This window comes from Rutilus rutilus (genome assembly GCF_951802725.1).
Source record: "Rutilus rutilus genome assembly, chromosome: 5".
Taxonomy (NCBI): domain Eukaryota; kingdom Metazoa; phylum Chordata; class Actinopteri; order Cypriniformes; family Leuciscidae; genus Rutilus; species Rutilus rutilus.
The window spans coordinates 33,279,783-33,304,370 of NC_140213.1; the positions used below are offsets into that span (position 1 = coordinate 33,279,783).

General features: G+C 37.3%; 1 protein-coding gene across 1 annotated transcript in view; it reads left to right on the top strand.

The window, feature by feature from the left end:
• Nucleotides 1–6,458: 6,458 nt before the first annotated feature.
• sema3ab (sema domain, immunoglobulin domain (Ig), short basic domain, secreted, (semaphorin) 3Ab) overlaps nucleotides 6,459–24,588 on the top strand; it is a 76,705-nt gene continuing 58,575 nt past the window's right edge. The window contains exon 1 of the mRNA XM_084409677.1: nucleotides 6,459–6,496. The gene's annotated coding sequence lies outside the window, so the exon portion shown is untranslated. The remainder of the gene's footprint in view (nucleotides 6,497–24,588) is intronic.

Here is a 24,588-nt window from a genome sequence, read left to right on the forward strand (position 1 = left end):
AAGCTACCTAGTCTGCACCAGTGGCTCCAAAGCACTTTTCACATATTGCTAATCATTTCAGCAAACTTATCTCAAAATATATCCCAAATGGCCTACCTACGGAATCTTGCTAGAAGTCACTGGCGCGAATTGGCGCTTTGTTGCAGTTGCCTTTAAACACATATAAAAATGGAAGTAAATATTAAATTTCATTTAAAAAAAAACTATATGTTCTAGTTTGCAAACTAATGCTAAAACTATAAAGGTTCTCATCAGTAGGTCAACATTATCTACAACCAAAACAGAATTTCACATTAGTTAATTTATTGTTAATGTAAACTAAGCGTTGCTCGTTGGCATATTTTAACTCGACAATTCAATAATATGGTGCCAGCCAGTGAGGCCGTTATGTCAAATACAGTAGTATACAGCAAATAAAAAAAAATACAGTAAGTCTCTGTATATGGTGTTAGACGTCACAGAAAATTCCCATGATGCAATGGGAATCACAGTTATTTACTGTAAAGAGAAATGGCAGTATACTACTGGGGGATTTAAAGTAAATAACTGAAGAAATTACAGAAAAGTCTAACAGTGTAGCACATCCAACTCCTCCAAGAAACTGCCAAGTTGACCTGGTGAACGATAGTACAACTACAAAATGGATTTTAATAGGCCTGTTGATGGTAATTGAATGCAATTCCTGAATGACTAGAAATAGATGTAATGAAATCAGCTTTGTTTACAGTGGACTGGCAATTCCAGAGACCGATGGGTAAAGAGAATAAAGTACTAGAAGACACCGGAAAAGTACGCAGGTTGCTAGAATTGTGCTGCCTCCTACGTGTGACATTTGATTTACGCGTGTTAGTAATGGCAGGGATTTGAAAACACATAGTGAAAGAGAGGTCACAAATAGAAAGATAAGAAGAAAAGTTGTGTAGAAGAGAGAGTAAACAACAAGAAAATAATACTCAAGTGCCTTGTCGGTGTCCTTGCTCGGTGGAGTCGCGCAGGTAGAGTCGCTGGTCTTTACACTCTTCGGTCTTCACACGAGGGCTGCCGCGGAATACTACTTGCTTTATGCTCACCTGAAATGTTATTGAATACAGCTGGACACGCCTCACTAGCGAAACTGTTTACCTCGTGACTAAACGCAAACAAACGAGACTTCACCAATGACGTTTCAGCTTGTGAGCACAGTAAACAAACACTGTTTCCTAGTAACTACAACTGCACTTTAAATCAAATGAGAAAAAGATACAAAACACTTACAGTTACTGTCACCTCCTGTTGCTTGACTGCTTCTTTCTAATAAGTGCTTCTTTCTGCTTCTTTCTAACTGCTTCTTTCTAATTTAATAGCACTTGAATGAATGATAGCGTGATCATGTACTGTAGTGCAGCCAGAGGATGACAGAAAAAAACAGGTGTTGTGTTAATTGTTATTTTTAAAATACTAAACTGTAAATGTTCATTTCACGTTTAATTTTGACAGCCCAAATCAAAACATCTTTAAGATCATGAACAATTCTGTCACGTGTGTAAACTTTCGATTGGTATTGTACATGCCTGTGGCTCCTTTAAAGGGATACTATACTCTCATTCCTGTGTAATAATCAAGAAACTTTGCTGCCGTACCATGAGTCCAGCAGGTGTAATGATATGACACAGCGCCTGAAAATAGTCCCCAGCTCGGTAACTTCCACCGTGACCGGGACTACGTTTGTCTAACCTATTAGACCTTTTTCAGGCGCTGCGTCATATCATTACGCCTGCTGGACTCATGGTACGGCAGCAAAGTTTCTTGATTATTTGCAGGAATGAGAGTATAGTTCCTAGCCATATCAGCCTAGAAAATCGCAACTTTACATTTTCCGTCGGTCTTAGTACATGATGTAACTACAGAAGAGTCAAGTTTTAAATAGGAAAAATATCGAAACTCTTTGGTCATTTTTTTGAGAGAGATGCTAATGGTCTTGTCCGGTTCAATGATCTATGCTAAGCTATGCTAAAAGTGGTACCGCCAGACCCGGAGATCAGCTGAATGGATTCGAAAACGGTAAAACTCAACTCTTTAACTCTGGGGGAGTTGTAAAATGAGCCCATTTCCAAAAAAAGTGGAGTATCCCTTTAAATGCATGTTTTGTATGTGGATGTATCAATGATCATAACGTTTGAAAGAAGGCAAGGTTGTAATTATGAGAGACTAAACATGCATTTATGTATTCTCAGAACTCTAAAGTTGTTTTTTTCTGGAATGATCTGATTCCATAGTGTGAGATATGGCGCACATTGTACATTTGTGAGATCAGAAACAGGGAGTTGTTCTGTTGAGAGACACATTCTTCTGTTCTGATGTTCTAATACGACTAATTTACGTCAAATGTCAAATGTACATGCAGGGTTGATGGTTGTTCATGAACTGATCACATCAGACTTCCTTTCCCGCAAAAGCTTTTATTTTACTGCTGTCACAGCATCATATTTCCTCCTCCCTCTCATTTCCTTTTACTCATCACATGACCTGACTTCCTCTTCCAGTCTGTCCTCAAACTTTTTTTTTACAATAATTTGTAGTTTGGTTTTTCCCTTCCCAAATTTCCCTTGGTTTTGTAGTAGACCGTGTAAAATCACAAATACTGTGCAAAAATCATATAAATATTGAATACATTCAGATGTCCACCCTGTGCCGACAGGAGTAGCAAGAAAAGACTGCACGGGCCATCATGCTGTTCCACAGATAAAAGGTCATCGACTGAAGCCTGATGGTCCGGTACAGGAAGCCCTCAGCAGGATACTACAGTAACCCTGGATGATTCATGCTACTGTTGTCAAGGCAACATTTAGCCTTTTCCTGTGTTAGGATATCCTGTGACCGAGGTGGAGGGATGGGAGAGAACATATGACAGGTATTCCCTGCTGGATCAGGATTTTTTCTGTAGAAGGTGCTTACTTAAAATGTCCTATTCCCAGAAATTTGTGTTTAATTTAAAGGAGTAGTACACACAAAAATGAAAATTCTGTACTTATTTACTCTCATGTTATTCCAGTTGGGCACATACTTTCTACTTCTAACTGTGCAATACATTTTGGTGGTATTTATCCATTTTGGAGCTTGAGAGTCGCTATTAAATTTTCTCTTTTTGTGCTCCACAGAAAATATTACATACAGCTTTTGAGGGTTAGTAAATAATGACACAGTTTTTATATTTTGAGAGTATTGACATGAAAGTATCTCAGGAATACCTGTGTTTGAATTCTTATGGTGAATAATGGGTCTTTTCAATCATGTGGTCATAGAACAGTAAAGCCTTGATCATCAGATACTATATATCCACTAGTACTCCCGATCTCCGGACGTGCATTCAATAAACACGCATCCCAATGACGGTTCCTTATTAGGCCTATATGTACTATGTTATTGGACAGTACAGCCCTGAAGCAGCTCTTATTTCCCATCATTGATTGCCTGACTTCCTGCAATAATAAACAGAGCAATCGCTCCGGATGGAATATAGGAGGATATCAGGGTTTTTTGTTTTCCTTTTCTCATGCTATTTTTGTGTAATCACTCGCATATGGACAGATAAAATATCTAGTGTTCTTATTCCTTGAAAAATGTAAAGGACAACAAAACCTTTATATGATTAAAGGGATAGTTCACCTAAAAATATGTAATCAATTACTCACCCTGTAATTGTCATTCCAACCCTTTTTTACTTTCCCTATTCTGAGGAGCACAAAAATATATTTAGCCTTTTTGTGCCTTTTTCTTATCCATCCATCCATCCATCCATCCATCCATCCATCCATCCATCCATCCATCCATCCATCCATCCATCCATCCATCCATCCATCCATCCATCCATCCATCCATCCATCCATCCATCCATCCATCCATCCATCCATCCATCCATCCATCCATCCATCCATCCATCCATCCATCCATCCATCCATCCATCCATCCATCCATCCATCCATCCAAAATGCTCTACATAAAGGCTTGGAATGACATGATGGGGAGTAAATGATGACAGAATTTTTTCTCTTTTTTGGTAATCTTTCCCTATTAAATTATCAGGCGATTTGCATTTCGCATTGGCATTTTCACCAAGGGCTGCTGGCTCAGTGAATCATAGGAAAAATGCCATTGCATGCAAAACTTGAGTAAAGTTGAAACTAAATTTAAATTCCCAGGCCTGTTGCGTGTCTCATGAAGGTTAAATGTTAAGGTGTAGAAGGACACATATATTTTAGACTGCAGATATGATCTATTAAAAAAAAGGAAATGCATTTCCTCACAGGCTGACAGCTCTTTAAAGAAATCCAAATCGAATGACCCCGGGTTATGCTGCTTGTGCATAGAAATGCCCTTCAATCTAGAATCAGGACTTTTAGTTGAGGAAAGCATTTTTTTTTTTTTTTTTTTTGCCTGTTTACAAGTCAAGGTTACATGGTCTGCCACAGGAATGATAGATGTTTTTGGGTAGAAAAAATTGCATATTCATGTTCATTTAGTGTTGCCGCACTAATTCATATTAATATTGCGAGGGTGGTGAAAAATTCCAAACATTTTCAACCAGAAAAATAATTTCCTGCCCATTTTTTTCCTCGTTCATTATGAGAGCCGCAGGAGAGGTCATGTCCTTGTGTGTGCAGTTTTAAATCGATACAGGAAATGACCCTGAGAGAATTCGGTGTGTGTGTGTGTGTGTGTGTGTTTCTGTGTAGACCAAATGTGTGTTTGATTTAAACTATGCATAAAACTCTTTCAGTCTTACGTTTATAAATGGCATCAAGCCAGATGTCCTTTTCTTATTTCCAGGAGTAATCTGTTTAATAAAGCTTTAATGATATTTTGTAGACTAGCTCTGCAATTTATGCAATAGACTGTTCCACCACTCCATAAAAATGGTGGGGTAGATGATGATGTGTTTGTTTACTGTGGCTAAATATGGTAACTTCAGTATATTTTTCTCAGTAAACATTTTCTGAAGGAAATCGTTTCCCTCAGCGGCTGTAATGAAAAATGAACAGTCTGTTATATGATTTTTTTGTTGCAAATTAAATTTTTATAAAGTTCAAATGAGCTTGCATTGATTAAAAGGATCAGGTTCAAGGCTTGGATATTAATCAGCAGCTCAAACTTTCCCCACAAGCCTCTAAGGTGCCAGTAGATGAACAGCCTAAAGTCAAACTTTCAATCATTTTTAAATACAGAAAAAGGCCTAATGTCAAACCTAATGTGAACCCCATGTGTGTGTTTTGATATACTGAACATTTCCTCCTGATGCATAAGATATTTTATTCTTCTCTGAAACACAAAATGAGATGATTAATAGAATGTGTGGCTACTTTTGAGAGATTTTGACTGTAAACTTCTAATAGTAGTCCATACTACTTGTGCTACATTGCAATGGACTACAAGTCTTCTGAAGCCAAATGATAAAACAGGCTAAAATTTAAGTTGTTTTTACATCAAATCTTATTTTTGGGGAACTAAAATGATCTCTTAAGTGCTAAGAGATGCTTATTGTTCCCAAATAAGACATTTGAATAAATCAAAATTATGATGACTGTTGATATCAGTTGCATTGGTTATACTAGAGCTCTGTGCATTTGTTATGGCTGACTGACAAGAAGTGGGCGGTTATTTCATTTATTTACTTTTGTTCTTCATCCAATGGCAATTTTTAAACAATATAAATTATATTAAGAATGAATAAAGGTCATGTCATTTAAATATGCTCTCTCTTGTCCTGACCATGCACAAGCAATAAAACACTTTTGTGTTCTAAGTGATGGGAATGCTTAACTTGGATGAGCCTCCGCTCCGCTCTTGGAACTGAACGATTTTCTGCGTAACATTCCAGATGATGGACCCTGCGATCTTTTGAATATATTTATTGCAATTCTTTAAGGAAACAATGAAAATGGATATAACACACTCAAGTCAACTGGACCCACTCTGTCTGACTTTCATGCTAATCACTGCACATTTCCTTCCACCCCCTTCAGCAAGCAGACTGGCCTTCCAGACGAGCTCTCACCTGCAGAGTCTGGCCAACATCCCCGGAATTGCACTCTCCCATATGAAGCGTTGTTATTGCAAATGTGATTTATCATATTATTCTGTTGGAACGAATGCGCGCATTTCTGCAGAACTCAATTCGCACCTCCCCTTTACTCATGCACAAACACACTGAGGGGTTGATATTAATCCCATGTTCAAGAGAGTCTTGACGTCAGCGTGTACTCAGGTGGGGTTACACCATCATCAGCCCTTGAGACCTGGAGGCTTGTGCCCAATTTAGAGCTGTAACTAGGAGGGTCCCCTCATCTATTGTGTGTGTGTGTGAGAGAGAGATTGTGTGAAAGCGAGAATGGGTGTGGCATACACAACTACCATCAAACACAATTTCATGGGCTTTACTCTCATCCAGGTTCATGTCTCGTTCTCACAGGATATTGGATGGTGTATCTCAGGTCTCAAGACTCCTCTGCCAACATCCACTGTGAGTTAAAACCCTCTGATTCCCCCAATTTATAATGATTCTACTGTTTTTTGGGGTTTAAATTACGTTGCTTTAGTTTGTTTTGTCTTTATCTGAGATTTATTGCCCTGGTAACAAGACTGTGACGGCTGCAGGTGTTGATCGCACCGAGAACATCCGAGATTTGGTGAATCCAGCTGTTTTGAAGGTTGATGATGCAGGGATATCCAGACAGACACAAGCCCTGCAGGCTGACCGAGAGTAGAAGTTATTGCCCTTGTGCAATATCATAGGTCAGGTGGAGAAAGCAATACATTAGTGATAGTATTATTTATACTAAATAGACACCAGTGAGCAAGAGTGTTTACTATATTTTGAGAGAACTTATAATTTAGTATCCAATGAAAAACTAAACTCTGGATTTTACTGAAAAACTCAAATAAATTGCAAAATCTGTGAACATAGCATATAAAAGCAGTTTTTTTCATATTCTAATTGAGCAGAAATTAAGGAAATGTGTTCCATAATGCATAATTAAATCAGATAGTGTAACACTTTACAAAAAAAGTCCCCCTGTGGTGAAAATCAAGCTTTTAATGTTGTTTATATGTCTATGTGGTGTTTTTAATACGGTTTAAGACAAACCATGTGCAAATTCAAAAGTCAACACCATTGCCGAGTATTTTCTCCTTAAAACTGCAGTGAACCAAAGACAGTCTCAAAAGCGCAGTTTGAAATCGCTGGTGTTTCTGATGTCACAAACCACTTGTACCCAATCACGTCAATGTGTGATCATCAATGAGTGGATCTCTGAGCTGGTGTGAGTGAGTGGAGGTGGGGCTAATTTGCATATACCGCGTATACTAAATGAGGCAAGGGTGTAGAGTTACATTCAAGGCATGACAAATGTTTTTCAAGAAAAAAACATTTATATATGTCATTTTGGTGATCAAAGATTAGTTTTAAGAGATACAATTGTTGACTACATCAGGGAGACTTTAACATTAATGTATTTTTTTAAACAGCATTTATGTGAATTTATAAAATACTGTTTATTATTAATTCAAATATGTTTATGATACATTTAACAAAGGTTTTATTTATTTATACAACTTAAGATGTTAATAAATGATTTTAACACGTTTTGTCAATCTAAGTTACTGTTAATTTATAAAAGTTCTATTGTTCATTGTTAATTCATATTAGTTCATCATACATTCAAGTTTTATTTATTTACATTATGTATTAGTATCTAATGTGGAAATTAACATTTAGATTTAATACCTCAGAATTATTTCTCATTGTTAGTTTGTGATGCCTAATGCATTAACTAATGTTAAGGAATGGAACCATATTGTAACGTGATATTTTTTACATGTATTACATTTAATCATTTTAACTGATGCGTTTTTTTTATTTTTTTTTGTATATTTTATGATAATTTGATGTACTTAAATTTTTTAAGTGTGCAAGAAATGAAGAAAGTGAAAATAAATTAACTGCTCCCCATGCATATGTATGAGAACATCTTTCTTAGATGCTTTTTATTGTTCAAGATATTTGCGCTATTTATATCACGCCATGTGACTGGAATAGAGCAGGACTTTGTCCAGCCATCACGCATATTGAATGGTAATGTAAATGCCATGGTGATTATCTCATTGAGCGATGATTTTGCTGACAGACAGTAGAGACGGTTCTATGTGATCATCTTATTCCAGAGGGACTAGTTAAGGGTGAACGTGCTCGCTTGTGCCTGCTGGCTAAATTCTGGGCCATTAGGCAGAAATACATATCTACCAGCTGTTCAGATGTTTGAATGTGCGTGTCATTGCAAGGTTTTAATGTCCACCATTGCCTTTGTGCATTTCTTTTTAATTAAGAGCGAAAGACGGTTGTTAGTAGAGCTGTGGAGATATGTCTGACCTTGCTTTCTGAGGGCTTAATGTTGACAAATGTCCCATTCGCCTCTTTCAACACAGTCTGTCTATAAAGCGCTGCTCTGGCAGATAGCTATCAGGGGATTTGACTGTACCGGTTTTCAAAGACTTCACAAAGACTTTATATCCTCACTGTTCTTACAGAAGCGAGGCTACACAACGATTAATTTGCATAATAGCACAAATACATAGAATTTTATTGTACTTTTTTTTATGTGTAAAAATGTTCTTTAAAATTAACTCGATTTTGACATTTTCAGATAAAAATGCTTACGATTCTTTCCATACAAATCAGATTTGCTAACAAGTTTCCTGTGCATTGCTAGAATGTTGTGTTGTAGTTGCTAGGGTGTTGCTAAGGTGTTCTGAGGGGATTCCGTGGAGTTTCTAGAAAGTTGTGTCGTTGCTAAGATACGAAGTTCCTAAGTTACTAAATTATTGTTGGTGGTTGCTAGCTGGTTGCTAGACTGTTCTGAATGGTTTAACGGGAGTTGTTAGACTGTTTTGGGTGGTTGCTAAGATTCTGAATAGTTTCGAGGGAGATGCTAGAACATCTTGGGTGGTTGCTAAGGTTCTGAGTGGTTTCTGAGGAGTTGTTAGAGGGTTGCTAATTGGTTACTATGTGTTCTAGATGTTTTTTAGGGAGTCGTTTGAGAATGTTGTGGGTGGTTGCTGGGGTTGATAAAGTTTTTCATAGTTTCTAGGGAGATACTAGAACCTTTTGTTGGTTTGCTAAGGTTCTGCATAGTTTCTATGGAGTTATTAGAACATTTAGGGTGGTTGTTAGGCAGTTACCAAGCTTCTGAGCTATTTCTAGGAAGTTACTAGAAAGTTGTGAGTGGTTTCTAGAGTTTTACTAGAATGCTTTTTTTTTTTTTTTTTTTTAAACATTGGGGGTGGTTTTGTAGTCTGAGGTGTTTCTAGCGAGTTCTTAGATAATTGTAGGTGTTGCTAGGGTGTTGATAAGATGTTGATAAGAGTTATTGAAAAAGTTGTGAGTGTTTGATGGTCTGTTGCTGATTATGCATAGTTTCTACGGCGCAGAAACTATGCAACAGTCTAGTTGGTGTTACATCAGACATCTGTTAATTTATTGTTTATCATCAAAGTACAAACTTTAACAGTGTACATAATAAATGTTAGACGGACGTCCAACTGACCACAGAATTCAGACTATGTGCTTGTGTTTTCCATGCGTAGATTTATAATGCAACATTACACCTTTCATTAGCTGGTGCTGGCCACTAACATGTGGCCATGAGTGTCTCGCATTGGATACAGCTCCAAATGACTTCTTGTAAAACTCAATCGCTTTCGAGGAAGGAAGCAATCAAACCATAGTTTTAAAAACATGTTACATACTATCTTGTGCCGGGTTTCTGGTCTGGCTACTACCACATGGCAATATGAATTCACAAAATGTCAGATTACCTTTTGAACGTACCTCTGTCAACGGTGCAACAGTCTAGTTGGTGTTACGTCACATAAGTATGGACTCTGAGAACTGAGGGTGGCAATTGGGATGGGTCCTGAGAATAAGCCAGATTGTAACATGCAATTTTCAAATGCTTTTGCCAATTTTTTTTTTTTTTTTTTTTGTACGGTATACACCAGGCTTTCTGTGGGCCACTGTGACAAAGATAAATCTGAATGATCAACTTCTACTGTAACTTATTTTTCACTCTTTCTTCCTCCCTTTATATCCCTATTTCTTTTTATGTTAAGATTGAATCATATTAACAGTCCATAGGTATGACAGTGTAAAAAAAGCTCCAAAACTGTCTCAAAAAGCATGTAGCATTTTTTTTCTTCTTCTAGAATGTTACCTTACATTTGGTCCCATGAAAGACATATTCATAGCAGTGAATTACAGCGGAATTCAGGGAGCCATTTAAAATGTGGCCTTTGCGAGGTTTATTAGTATTATTCATGGATGTTGTACGCATGGAGTCACTTAAGCTATTCCATGTAATTGCTTCCACTTTTCTTAAATGGCATATGGGTAGTTGCACACATGGGTAATTGATTCGTGACAGGAAAAGACCTGGATTGTTGTCGAAAGTAGGCTGCCTGTCTCTCGTTGCTGAAACTTCAGAGTTGTGTTTCTGAACAGTGTGCTAATGACCACTGTGGTTTCTGTCAGGATAGAGGATTGCTTTGAAATGGTTGCTGACAGCTGACCATTGGTTGAAATTCAGTTCCTAATGAGACTTTGCTTAAGCTACATCATTGTCTCACATGCAGTAGTTTCAATCTTCTAGTCTTCTATTCATATCTAATATCGCATCTTACCATTTCCATTTGTGGTTATGCTAATTAAATAAGGTATTTAGTCTCTTGCTATATATTAGACTGTTTTATAATTAAACCATAACAGTATGAGAAAGACTCTTTAATTTACTGTGGGTGCGTTGATGGTAAATTTAGAGTAAATTTTAAGTTAAGAATTGTAACATGTTCCTTATAAAACAGCATTTTCATTCTTCTTTCAGTGTGAACATTTCTATTTCTCTATATTTCTGTGACAGTTTCGTGAGTTTTCCCCCAATCTCGATAAAAGTATTTCCTCTGCACACGTGTGCCATTAAAAGCACAAGCTTTGCCATTGTAGAGCTTTTAGGTCTAGCTGTATCTATAAGGTCATCTTGAGAGAATGCTCAGGTTTCCATTCTTCCACATTTCCAGTCTGCCTGAACAAATGACTTCCTTTAAAACACTGCCTACCTGCTCGCCCCACGGCTCCTAAACAATCTACCAAACACAGCCGTACTGCTGGAATGCTTCTGGTGGCCACGTATATCCTACATGTGGATATCCTAATGATTTGAACCATGAAGTACATCAAACACCATGTGTTTTTTTTTGTTTTTTTTGTGGGTCTTGTTGTGGGATTAGCTACTTTTTAGCACTTTAATAAGGGTAACTCTTAAAATACCAGTCCTAAAAGCTTTAAAATTATGATTAGATGACCTAGAAAGATTTTAGTAATGGATATAAAGGTTAAGCTAAAATGAAAGAAGGGTTCTCACAGCAGTCTTCTTTGGGCTTAATTGGATATTGAATTTTTTTGCATTTTGACCGTATTTTTACTGAAGTGCTATGTATGTGGCATGTTTACTTTGGCATAACATAACTGGCAACATGACAGTGACTTTTGCACAAGCAGGCATTTTATAATGTCTTCCCTGTTGATAAATGTTTTTCTGTTTATCTACAGAAAATGTAAAAAAATTATTCGTGAATTAATGTACATTAAAATAGTTTGAAATGTAATGAAGTTTGTGATGCATATATTTGAATAAATACTTGATATCAACAATATATCGGTAACATTGTTATAAGCAGATGTTAATAACACTGTAATAATTAGCCCATTTATATATTTTCATTCTGTATATTATGTTGTACTAATGCCAAAATGGTCTTAGTGTAAAAAATGATTAGATTCTTTGATCATTAATTTATTTAATCAAAATAGTATATAATATTGTTAATTTATCTTTTCATTTTAATGTAAATATAATAAAAAATATATATATAATATGAACTGCTAATGTATATATTTACAGTTAAGTGTATTTGGAGCAAATGTTATAAACTATTTTCCTAAATTTTATTGTCTGAAATTAATGTTCTCCATATACTCTGGTAAAAAGTTTGTTGTCAATATAGCCTATATATAACAACTTTTATTCAGCAAGGATGCATTAAATTGATCAAAAGTGACAGTAAAGACATAGTCGCAAAAGATTTCTATTTCAAATAAATGCTGTTATTTTTAACTTTCTATTAATCAAATAATCCTGAAAAAAAAAAAAAAAAAAAAATCATTACGGTTTCCTCAAAAATATGAAGCTGAAAATTCAGCTTTGCCATCACATTAATAAATTGTATATTAAAATATATTCACATAGAAAACGGTTATTTAAAATTTTAATAACATACTGTATTTTTTCTGTATTTTTTATCATATAATGCAATCTTGGTGAGCATAAAGACTTCTTTCAAAAACATAAAAAAATCTTACCGACCCCAAACTTTTGAAAGGTAGTGTAGATTGTGGTAAAATCTAGCATGCATAAACACATAGAACACCCTCAAACTCATTCCTTTAGTCTTGAGGAATCTCTTCCTCCCCTCGTTTCTCATTAATTCTCCCGCTCTGTGTCTGAGTGATATAGCACATGCATTGCACGGTTCTCTTGCTGCTATATCACCCTGCAGGTAGCCCCTGTTCCAGGCCTGCTTTGTTTGCAAACTGTGTGTGAGTATCAGATTCCTCTTTGACAGGATGCAGTGAGCGTGGAGAGGCCGGCTGGTTCCGGCGATGTGTGGCTCACCTCCGTGGGTCCTCACGTCTGGACAGAGGAGGGTCAGCCGAGGGTGAATGCTTTCCAAAGCCTGTGTCAAAGCTGCGTTCTGGCTCTGTCTGTCTGCCGTCACCCAGAATGACCTCCGGTCTCCTCCTTTTGGTCTCTCCACCTGATCCGGAGATGTTAGTTGAGCTACCACAAATCTTGTCAGCATTTCTTCCACCAGCTATGGCGGAATCGATCGCTTTTGCGTCTGCTCAGCTCTTTCAGAACTAACTGAGGGAGGGACATGAGTCAGGCTTTAGCCCTAAAAAATATTTGTTCATTTAAATCACTCATGAAACTGTATGTGAATGAATGATTGTATTTCATAACAGAATATCAAACAAGTGACTATAGAATTTAAAGCAATTTTTTTACAGTAATATAGTTTTTAGGTTTGAAAAAAGTAAAGTTTTAAAAAATATATATATATTTGGGCTCTTTCTGATTGTCAGTATTCTTAAAAATAAAATTGTTTTGGTTCCCCTTTCAGTGAACAGCTCTTAAAAGAACCAATTTTTTTTTTCTTATTGTGAAGAACATTTTAATTATCTAAAGAACATTTTTCCCACTATTAGGAACCTTTTGCGCAATGGAAATTTTAAATGGATGTTAAAGGTTCTTCGTGTAACCATAGATGCCAATAAAGAATCTTTATTTTTAAGAGTGAATATGATGAACTACACCTTTATGAATTTGGGGGGAACTTTATTCATCCACCCACTATTAAACTATCAAACTTGGCTAAAGTGTCAACTTAAATTAAAACTGATTTTAGTCAATACCCCCTGATTTGATTTGTTTAACCGTTGCAATGAAATCAGGCATTTTACATGTGCACGGCTTAAATATCCCAGAAAACGTTTTGGGGCCACCATATGCAGCACCTTTTGAAATTCGAAACACGATAAACTGGATTCACTTAATTGTAAATTCAGATAAGATGTAGGGTTATCGGCACAGTACAATTCTCTTAATAGAGTTGTCATTTTGTGGGAAGTGGTTACAGACATGTTCAAAATTTAAAGTTAGCTCAAGGTTTTTTCAAAAACAAAAGGGACGATATCTTAATTAAGCAAACCGTGAGTTCATTATGAACACTTCATTACCTAAATGCAGAGTGTGTTGAGCAGAGAAATTAAGATAACAAAGATGAATAGCTAATTAAGATAACGCTAATGAATGTAAAATTGAATTTAGATAAGAACAATTGAATCATCAAACACCCTTGTTAGAGTGCTACTGTCATCAAGAACTATTGTATCTTCTCTCTTTGGGTCTGCCTCAGCTTCTCTCTCTCTCTCCCTCTGTGCTTATTTCATACTGAAGAAATTATTTTATTCCAAATTATTTCTAGTCTTCCAACTGGGTGGTTTTCAGGCATTGCTATGTGGCAGTCTCAAGTCTCTATGATGTTTTGGTCTCCATTGATCTAATTCTATGCAATGTTTTCTCTCCTTCCATCATTTTCCAGGTGAAAATAGTCAAAGTGTGTGGAAAAGTAACATCATACCTCAACAGAGCATGCAGTTTGATGTATCATAATAGCACAGTACTTGGGGTTTGCACTTTTTTTTAAGTATAAGCAATTATAATAAAAATCTTTTTTTTTTTTATTGCACCTGATAGGCAAGTATGTACAGGGTCATCTCTGGTGTCTTCTGTAAGTTGGATCATAGGTCTCATCGCGTGAGCAGCGTTCAGCTTCAGTTTGAGACCTTGGGACAATAGAACAAGCGCCATGACCCACTTAATGTGAGCTAAAGACACTGTTCTTGGCAAAGTTCATGAGACTGGAGCAAGATGAAGAGCACAGTCGGGGACAGCAGATACACAATCTTTCTGATGCATTATGCAACAGTATGGCAGACTTTATACTGCCAGTGACCATTTCTAAAGTTTTCATGCTTGTTTGTTTCATTGCTCTGAAAAATAGAACAAATTGGCAATGAGGTCAAAAGTGGTACTTTAAAAGATTAAAGCATGCGATGGCAATGTCATGCAAATGAATCTACTTCAAACAAAAATGCTATTTTTGGTAACTGACTCTATCGTTATGCAGCCTAATGAACCGCTTTCATGGTCTAACACTTCTCTCGTTCTGTCTTTGTACTTATTTATTTATTGCCCAAAACTCCTCACTCTAGATAGATACATCAAACGATCATGAGAACAATTTGCCCCTCTATCTGCCTCATCTTATTATTGAGTTGGGTGCATTCAGAGTTTCAAGGGGTCAAGGGTGCTTTTGTTTTTGGGGGTGCAGGGCTTTGTATGGCTTACCCCCTCTCGGAGACCCTTATAGAGCTCCTTCACTGCACAAACACACACATTTTGGCTTAGAGCAGTGGTTCTCAGCGATTTTGCTTCAGGGCCCAGATTTTATATTGGACATCAAGTGGCAACACAACATGGTGCCAAAATAGTTTATCGCACTAAAGTAAATGTAAATGTTTTCAATGTTTTCAGCACCGTGTCTATTCAGTGTCAAGTCCCCCTCAGTTCTCCCCTAATTAGCATTTGACCATATTACCAAGTGACATGGATTTGTGCCCAAATGGCATCCATCCATCCATCCGGCTTAATGTATTAAGGATCTCTTTAATCATTGTATTTATTATTATCCTTCTCATATACTCCTATTTATGATTTTTGCTTTTAATAAAATATTTTTGTGGACCACTTTGAGCTACATTTGACGTTTCAAATTAGCTGTACAAATTTCATTATGTGCATTTAACTTCTTATTTTCCCTACTATCTGAAATCTGATTTTGGGTTACAACCCACCAGCTTAGAATCACTTGTGTAGGGTCCGACTGATCTTGCAACCAGTAATCGTATAATATCCCAGCAGACTTCCTGTAAAGAGGGTGTGGGAATGCGGGAGACACGCAGAATGTGATATGTGCATGTGTGTTTGTGCCTATGTGGGGGGGAAGGGGTCGTTTGCAATTGTGGTAAACAGGTTTCTGAACCAAGGGGCCCCTTCTTTGAATGGTAAATCAGCTTGGCTGTCACGCGATTACAACACAGCCGTATGTAGAGTAGATGGGCAAAGATGATCGAAGCTTCCGCTTTCTTTCTCTTTCCTTTTTTTTTTTATCCTTATCTTTCCCTTTCTCCTCACGAATGAGGCCTTTCTGAGGCTGGCACACTGGGACATTTGGCTTGCCATAGACTACTAATGTGCTGTGAGTTTCTGGCCAGGCATTAAAGGGATGGCTCAATATGTTCAGGGTCCTGATGACAGGAGGTTGTGGAAACCATCTCTCAACGTTTTACACACATCAGTTGATCTGCCAGGGGAAAGTGTTCTTATCAGGGCTGTAATCGGATATCTGAGCTGCGTGTGTGTGTTTATACTCTTTCTCCTCAGGGTAACAGGGTCTTTTTCAGTCAGATATGGGTCAGAATGTATTGAGCGACGATTCCTCCTTTATTCTATGCATGTTATTGTTTCCTTCCAGGCCAAATTCCAAAGCTTATACCTGTGTGTTGCAGTGGTTGAGGGTTTGCTGGTAAAAATAACACTCTGAAAGTGGGTTCAGGGATCGAGGCTTACTGAGGTTAAGTGGCTTGGCAGATACGGTTTCCGTGAACGCAAGCTCAAGATTACCTGGAAATGCTCAAATTCCACTTAGATTTTTAGCAGGAGCATATTAAGTAGCTGCGCTTTGAAACCAATTCAAGTTAAAGTTACATTTTAAGGCATAGCTTACTCAAATAATACAAAAAACTGTGATAATTTGCTCATCATAAACCTGTGTCAACCAATAAGATTGCCGTGTTTTTGCACGTGCCTCAGACACCGGGTTCCTCGGGACGTGTCCCCATAGTGGCATAGCATGTTTTAATACAACCCAATTTTTACAATTTTGCATCTGAAATGTCACTGTATTAATTATTACGGCTTCTCATGAGGCTAGGTTGCATGAATTTTGCACCAAGTTTGAATAATGTAGATATAAAAATTAACATAAACTGAATTAATTTTGGTCTGTTCCTTACACTGTTCCTATAATATGACTTATGATTATGAGTCTTACAAGTTTTATAATACAATTATAAGGTACTTTTTGATCCTTTTTATGTCCAAATTGTATGGAAAGGGGCAGCTTAAACTATTTTTCCACGGGAAAAAAATTACATCATTTGATAAATATATTAGTGATTAATTTATTTACTGATTTTTCCTTTTTTGGGGCGAACTGTCCCTTCAAGCAAAGGGGAAGTTTGAAATGAATACCAATACATAAAAAAAAAAAAAAAAACATAAATCATTAAAACATCTGTATATTGAAAAATAAGTATTTGTTTGGTTTTGTGTGGATACAGAGGGAAAAGTGTTGCAATGCACCTGTTTGTACTGTAATCCTAGAAAGTGAGCATATGCACGTCATCACTGTCTGGACTTGAAAGACAAGCTCTCTCTCTCTCTCTTTATGGTTGTCTGTCCATCTTTTCCTCTCACTCTCTCTTTCTCCCTCAACACCTGGATAGACGTGGAGTATGGGTGTGTTTTGCCAAATATCGGCTGCTGTCGGGCAGTAAATTAAAACGAGGTGCAATTTCCTCCAGTCTAATTAGCAGTAAATCGGCAGTGTCTGTTTAGCCATGTCTGCCCAAGGGTACAGAGAGAGATTGACATGTCATTACATGAGTGAAGGAATACCTGATACTATCACATTAACCTTTTATAAAATTATATGTGTTGTCTCTTTTCTATTACTGTTTACATCAGGGTTTATATTTACACAATGTGATCATCATCATGTCAATTTAACATGTTAATTTAGTACAATTAACCTGGTTAGAAGGTATAACCATGTGTGTGTGTGGTCCTGGACCAAATGTCCCCACAAAGTTAGTAATATCAGTTATTTTTACCTTGTAGGGATATATATATATATATTTGGTTCCCATGAGGAAAATGCCTTATAAATCATACATATTTATGTTTTCTGAAAATGTAATATTTTTAGAGTATAGAATATACAGTAGTCAACATTTGAAGTGGATCAAAACCTTTCATCAAAGTTATACTTGTATTTTGAACAAAACCCATTCTTGTCTTAGGACAAGTTTGATTCACTTTTTTGATCCTCTTCAAAAAATCATCACGTCTATGGAAAGTCCCCATACAACATGGAAACTGTGTGTGTGTGTGTGTGTGTGTGTGTGTGTGTGTGTGTGTGCGCTCACATGGTAAAACACTATGCACTCTGGTCAGGTCCATGAATGGAAAGCATCTGTCATTCGTTGAGCTGTAAAAGCTGTGCAATGTTCCCTTGAAAAGCAAGAATAAAAAGGAGAATGAAAACACAGAACAGCATCGTGGAGCAGAACCCTTCTCTGTCTCTCTCTATGTCTTTTTAATTTGGGCTGGTGTGTGTGTGTTGGTGAACGTATGTATGTAGTCAGGTTGCAACTATCAGAGGTAAACTACTCCTTTAAAATTTTGTCAATGAAATAATCAGGGTGATTTTTTTTTTTTTTAAGAGTTTTTTTAAGGGTTTACCCATCCTCTTCATCTGTCTGTCTCTCATCCACTCTGTTCTGTATTTGAGTAAGTCCAAAGTCAACTACACTGTAACAAAAATGATATGATCAATAAAATGACGTTTTTATAAATGACAACATACGTTTTAAGGTTTATGTTTATGTTTATGTATGTCTACTTACTGTTTAAAGTCAATTTAATGTAAATGTAATTTAAGTTGAAATGACTTAAACATTCAAGTTGATTGTACTTACAAATTTAAGGCAGCAACAATTTTTTTCATTTTTGTGGCCTAGCAGCACAAAACCCATAGGTGATTACTGGACTGCATTGTTATCCAGGATCTCCTGAACAAGAAGAGGTGTATTCAGCATCACATTCACTGTGGCCTCAGCCTCACTCATCACAGTCAGTGTAGAACGCTCTGATCAATACACCTCCTTATCAATGTCAATGAGACCATGTAAAGATGTAATCACACCATTAACCAGACAGAAACGTGAACTGTAGCCCAACCAGCTGCAAAGAAGACTTTCAGAAGGGTGCATCTTCACATTTTACATAGTACTGTGTAAACATTTCATTAATACCTTCAAACATTTTCTTGTAAACAAGTTGCGCTATATTTCAAAGAGCTTTCGTTACTGACATGACCAGTGTTGCCAAGTCTGCGGTTTTCCCATGGAATCGGGCTACTTTTAAGTTGTTGATTTCCGCAGGTTGATTTCCACCCCCGTACGTAGTGATGGGGACGAGACCGCCTATGCCGAGTCCAAGTCAAGACCAAGTCTTTGAAGGGTCGAGACCGAGTCGAGAGCGAGTCCGTTGGTTTTCAAATACAGTCGAGTCCAAGTCAAGACCAAGTCTTTGAAGGGTCGAGATCGAGTCGAGAGCAAGTCCGTTGGTTTTCAAATACAGTCGAGTCCAAGTCAAGACCGAGTCTTTGAAGGGTCGAGACCGAGTCCGTTGGTTTTCAAATACAGTCGAGTCCAAGTCAAGACCGAGTCTTTGAAGGGTCGAGATCGAGTCCGTTGGTTTTTAAATACAGTCGAGTCCAAGTCAAGACCGAGTCTTTGAAAGGTCGAGATCGAGTGGAGAGCGAGTCCGTTGGTTTTCAAATACAGTCGAGTCCGAGTCAAGACCGAGTCTTTGAGGAAGCAAGTCCGAGTCGAGACGGAGTCTTTAGGAGTCGAGACCAAGACCATAAAAACATGTCAGTTTTCATATTCATGATTTAATATCATCCCAGTTAATAATCAACAGTTAGGCCTACAGACTAAGCTAGATTAGGATTGTTTAGAGGAGCAGTCTTAACTTCTTAATATGGACTCATTTTCTAGTGGTATGTATTCTAGTGGACTAGTGATGGGGACGAGACCGCCTATGCTGAGTCCGAGTCAAGACCGAGTCTTTGAAGGGTCGAGTCTGAGTCAAGACCGAGTCTTTGAAGGAACAAGTCCGAGACTAGTCCGAGAAAGCAGAAATCGGTCTTGAGACCGGACTCCAGTACTACATCACTACCCGTACGTACAATTTCAGCGCTCCAACACTTTTACTTTTACTGTTACTTTTCCAAACACCCCCCAGATGCACAAGTTCAGAGGAGAATTTGGCTATTTTTGGACTACTTTTGTTGCACAGACCAGGCAACCCTGGCCATAACCAGGGTTATATAAATGTATATTTACAAAAAAGCGCTATATAAATGTAACGAATTATAACCAGCCTGAACTAACTGGCTCATGTGGTGACCAAATTAAAGGACCAGGTATAATATCTTTTTTTTTTTTTTTTTTTTTTTTTTTTGCAATGATGTCTTAAATGGATCATAAGTGACAGTAAAGACATTTATTTACAAAAGATTCTATTTCAAATAAATGCAGTTCTTTTCTTATTCATCAGAAATCTGTGAAAATGTATCAAGGTTTCCACAAACAAATATTAATATGAACTGTTTTTGACAGTGATAATTATAAGAAATGTTTCTTGAGCAGCAAATCAGCATATTAGAATGATTTCTGAAGAATCATGTGACACTGAAGACTGGAGTGATGATCCTGAAAACTCGTACCTTCTTGCGCAGACGCTGCCTGGAAAGTCATTGCATGATAGGGCAGAGAGGCAACAAGTCAGCTGCCTATGTTTTCGGATGCAGCCATTGTCTCGGTCATTTATTACTACTGTCCTCCTGTTGGGTGGCTGATAAGATGGTTGATTGTCTACAGCTCAACCTGCTATTCATCTCTTTGATTCATCTCTAACAGTGAAGATGGGTTTTTTCCTCATTGCACATTTGGCCTCTGAACAATACACATGCTCTAGCTTTCATTCATTGCTTGCAACCTCAACTTTGAATTTAGAAGCAATTAAAGTGAAATTCAGTCAGTTAATGCCACAGGAGAGAGATTTTCCCAAATACATTGAGCAGTATCTGACTTTTGGCTTTCACCATGGGTCACAAAAAAGCACATTCAGACATTTTACTACAATATCAATCTCTGTCGCTGTGGCTTTTACTCAAATGACTCATTAGAAAATAATTGCTTTGGAACAATACAGGCCGCATTGACAGCATGCTGTGATTTATGACGCAGAGAGAAAGCGTGCACAGGTGAAATCAATCTACTGTAACGAGAGAGTCCAGCGGAAACACTCTCACCGGGATGAACCCGCACAACCTTTCTCTCTGTTAGTGTTTACAGTCCACAATTCTTCAGGGTTTATGAAGGGGGCATTCACACCTAATGCCGTGTGGCACATGTCTGCAAGCATTGAGCGTCTAACTGCTGATCAAAGATACCTGAAGGGCATCCCCCCATTCAGTCTTAATGAGGTTTTAATGGATCCATCTTCTGCTGCTGCCCACTTGGAGATGATCTGCTTAAATTCTGATGGAAGGTTCTCTATGAGTTTTAGATGGTTGGTGTAGCTGTTAATTTGCCCATTTTTGAGCTCCAGAATCTTACAATATTTTCATGAGGTCACAGAGTTTCTGAGGACTGTTGTACATCATGTGTTTGATAAATGTACCCAATTTGAGCTCTAAGTTCTCTTTCCCAGACTTAATTAACAATAGAAATAGGAAAATAGAAGAGGTGGCGTGTGGGTGGAAGGTTGCCGGAAGAATTGTTGCAAGAGTGAAGTAACCAGATGTTTATATTCTTTGGGTTGTGATCAGCAGGATTAGTTGAACGTGTTCCTTCTGAACTTTCTTTTTGAACTCATTTTAAGTGTTTTACCAACTCTCCATTGTCTAACTGAGTGGAACATAGAAAGGCTGGATGCTTGCTTAGTAAAATGTATCCCTTGTGAACACCATTAGGTATTGCTGGAGAGGTTCACCAAACAGCAGTGCATTGATCTGTTGATTGGAACTTCCTGACAAAATCCAATGTTGATGTTTTTCAAATACATTGCTGATTGACAAAACGTACAGTAAGTTAGAAATTTCCATGGGCGACTTTGTTTCTTGTGATTGTCAGAGCATATAAAACGTTGAGGCAGGTATTTGTATTTGAATTATAGTTTTAGCATGCATATATTTTCATTTTCAAACTCATTATTTTATGTATTAACAACTTTAGAGACATACTAATGTTCACAAATCCTTTTAGGTTCGTAGAATATTGAGTTCATGGAATTAATAGATTTATTTTAGTGTTTTATAAATAAGATTAATTCAATATGTTAAATGTCATTATATTCAAATGTATTTACTTAATTTGCCATTTCATGGTTCAAATGATTCTCTCACTTTGCTTAAAAAAAAAAAAATACACTACCATTCAGCAGTTTCCCAGATAGCACACGACTATTTGATGTGAAACTTACATCTGGAAGACGTATTTTAAAGAGTGTTTGCTCATCTGCAATACGTCTATTGGACGTTTCCTGTCAGATGTCAAATAGACGTTTAGAAGATGTCTTTAAGATGTAATGATTTAGAATGATTTAGAATGTATGTTAAACTGACATCTTCTAAACGTCTATTTGACATCTGACAGGAAACGTCCTATAGACGTATTGCAGATGAGCAAACACTCTTTAAAATACGTCTTCCAGATGTAAGTTTCACATCAAATAGTCGTGTGCTTAATTGGGGTCAGTGACATTTTTTTTTTACAACATTTTTGAAAGTCTCTTATAATCACCAAAAATGCACTTATCTGATTAAAAATACAGTAGAAGCAGTAATATTGTGAAATATCATCACAATTTAAAATAGGCCTAGTTGTTTTCTATGTTTTTTATTTCCTTTTAAAGCAGAACTCGGCAACTCTAGCGAACTCTAGTCACTTCTTCGCTGATTTTCCCTTTTGTTGTCGCATGTTTTCCCCACGAGCTCCCCCTACAGCTGTGGTGGGTGTATATTTCACAACACGGTCGTAAAAAACTCACTTGCGGCGGCCTCCTCCCCCTCTCTACCGCTGCTCATGTGCATTTGTTTTGATCGGAGAAAGCCAACTGTATCATGTGGAGCTATGTCTACCGAGGTGGGTAATCTGGTAATACATCATACATGCGTGTGTGTTTATGTCGAATTGCCGTAAAGCAATTCGTGTTTTGCGCTCGTTCTCGTTCTCGCTTCTCACGAGACTTCCAATTTCTATCTTGCCGGGACGGTAGTCCCAGAGAATGTCTAATAAGGGGAGAACTTCCACTCTCAGTAAACTTCCGGCTTCTGAACTGGTTGCAGTTCCACTCTGATTCCATATGAGGGCGCTCACAGGACGAGTGCAGAATGAATGGAGGTCTATGGCAGTAGGCTATACCCATCAAAATACACTTTTCTCAGGATATCATTTTTTGTCTAGTAATTTGAATGCTGTATTCGAAAAGAGATGTAAAGAAATTACACAACGCTGGGTGTTAGATTTTTTAGAGTCACTTATTTGCTTTAAAAAGTATTTTAAAGTGTCAATGACGTCATACACATCGTACGACCAGAGATACTGCTTTACGGCAATCCTTCAGTCACTTTGGTGCTTTCGCGCTCTGCACTTTCTTTTCTCTCGAGGCATCGACAACACAGCTGACACAGGTAAACACACGTGCTAGAAGAGTTTTTGTTTTCTTTGTTTCTGGTCCCGCTTCGGATGCCGCGATGCCATCAAGCGGTATCTCTAGTCGTAATCAGTCCTTCACTGACCAATCAGCGTTCATTAGCAGAATGCTAGCGTGTTATGGGCAACAACAACTCAACCTGTAAGAAATCGAAAGGACATAAGTACTCGCTCATTCAACTTTCGACCTATAACCCATGTTGAACTTGCAAAACCTGCAATCAAATCTGAGATTTATCAATGGCAATCGGGTGAAAGAGACGAATTTAGCTGTCTAGCCCCATAGACTTCCATTCATTTTGCACTCATGGGCGATCGCCCCCAGTGGAACTCTGGTGGAACTACAACCAAAATTCGGTACAATAGGACTTAATAGGGAGTGGGCAGGCTCTCCGTAGACGGGCTCTGGTAGTCCCCAAGTTGCAAGGTTGGTTTTCTGCCTGGGAACGCTGGGGGGAGCGGGGAAAGTCACCAATATCACCAGAACAGGTTGTTTAACCATCCAAATGATTTCCAGACAGTTTTATTAAGTTTAAAAAGTTACCAAGTTCTGCTTTAAAATGTAATTAATTTATGATTCTATTGGTGCTCAAGAAACATTTCTTTTTATTATCAATGTTGAAAACAGTAAAAAAAAAAAATTGGATTCTTTGAGGAATAGAAAGTTCAAAAGAACAAGACTCTTTAAAAAAAAATCTTACTGACCACAATATTTTAAACGATTTGTATCTTTATTTTACATTACATTAATTACATTGTTACTAAAATTATTGTGACTACATTTATCTGCCTGTTACGTGTCATATGGTTGAGAAGTGTTTAGGTTTAAGGTAGGATTGGGTTCAAAATATCTATATCAAAGAGAAATGTAAATGTACACACATATATTTATGTATAATTTTACATTTTTAAAGCTGTGCACATAAATACTTTTATGTTTTAGATGCGGTCAATACATCCACATACATTCCAGTGTATATCTAAACATACAAAAAACAAATGAATGTGTAAAATTGATATAGTAATAGCTAAATATTGATGTGATCAGGATAAATATACGATGGAACATGATGTTCTAAGGTGTTTTGTACAGAAGTGTTCATCTGACTTTGTGCTGAACTCTTCAGTAAATTACTCTTGGAGGTTTCTGTGACACATGTCAAACGTGTGGGCGCTGTTATAGGGGAAAATGGAAGCCAGAGGTACAGGCTTTATGGATTTGGTGAAGTTTTTTGTTATGACTACTCTGTGGA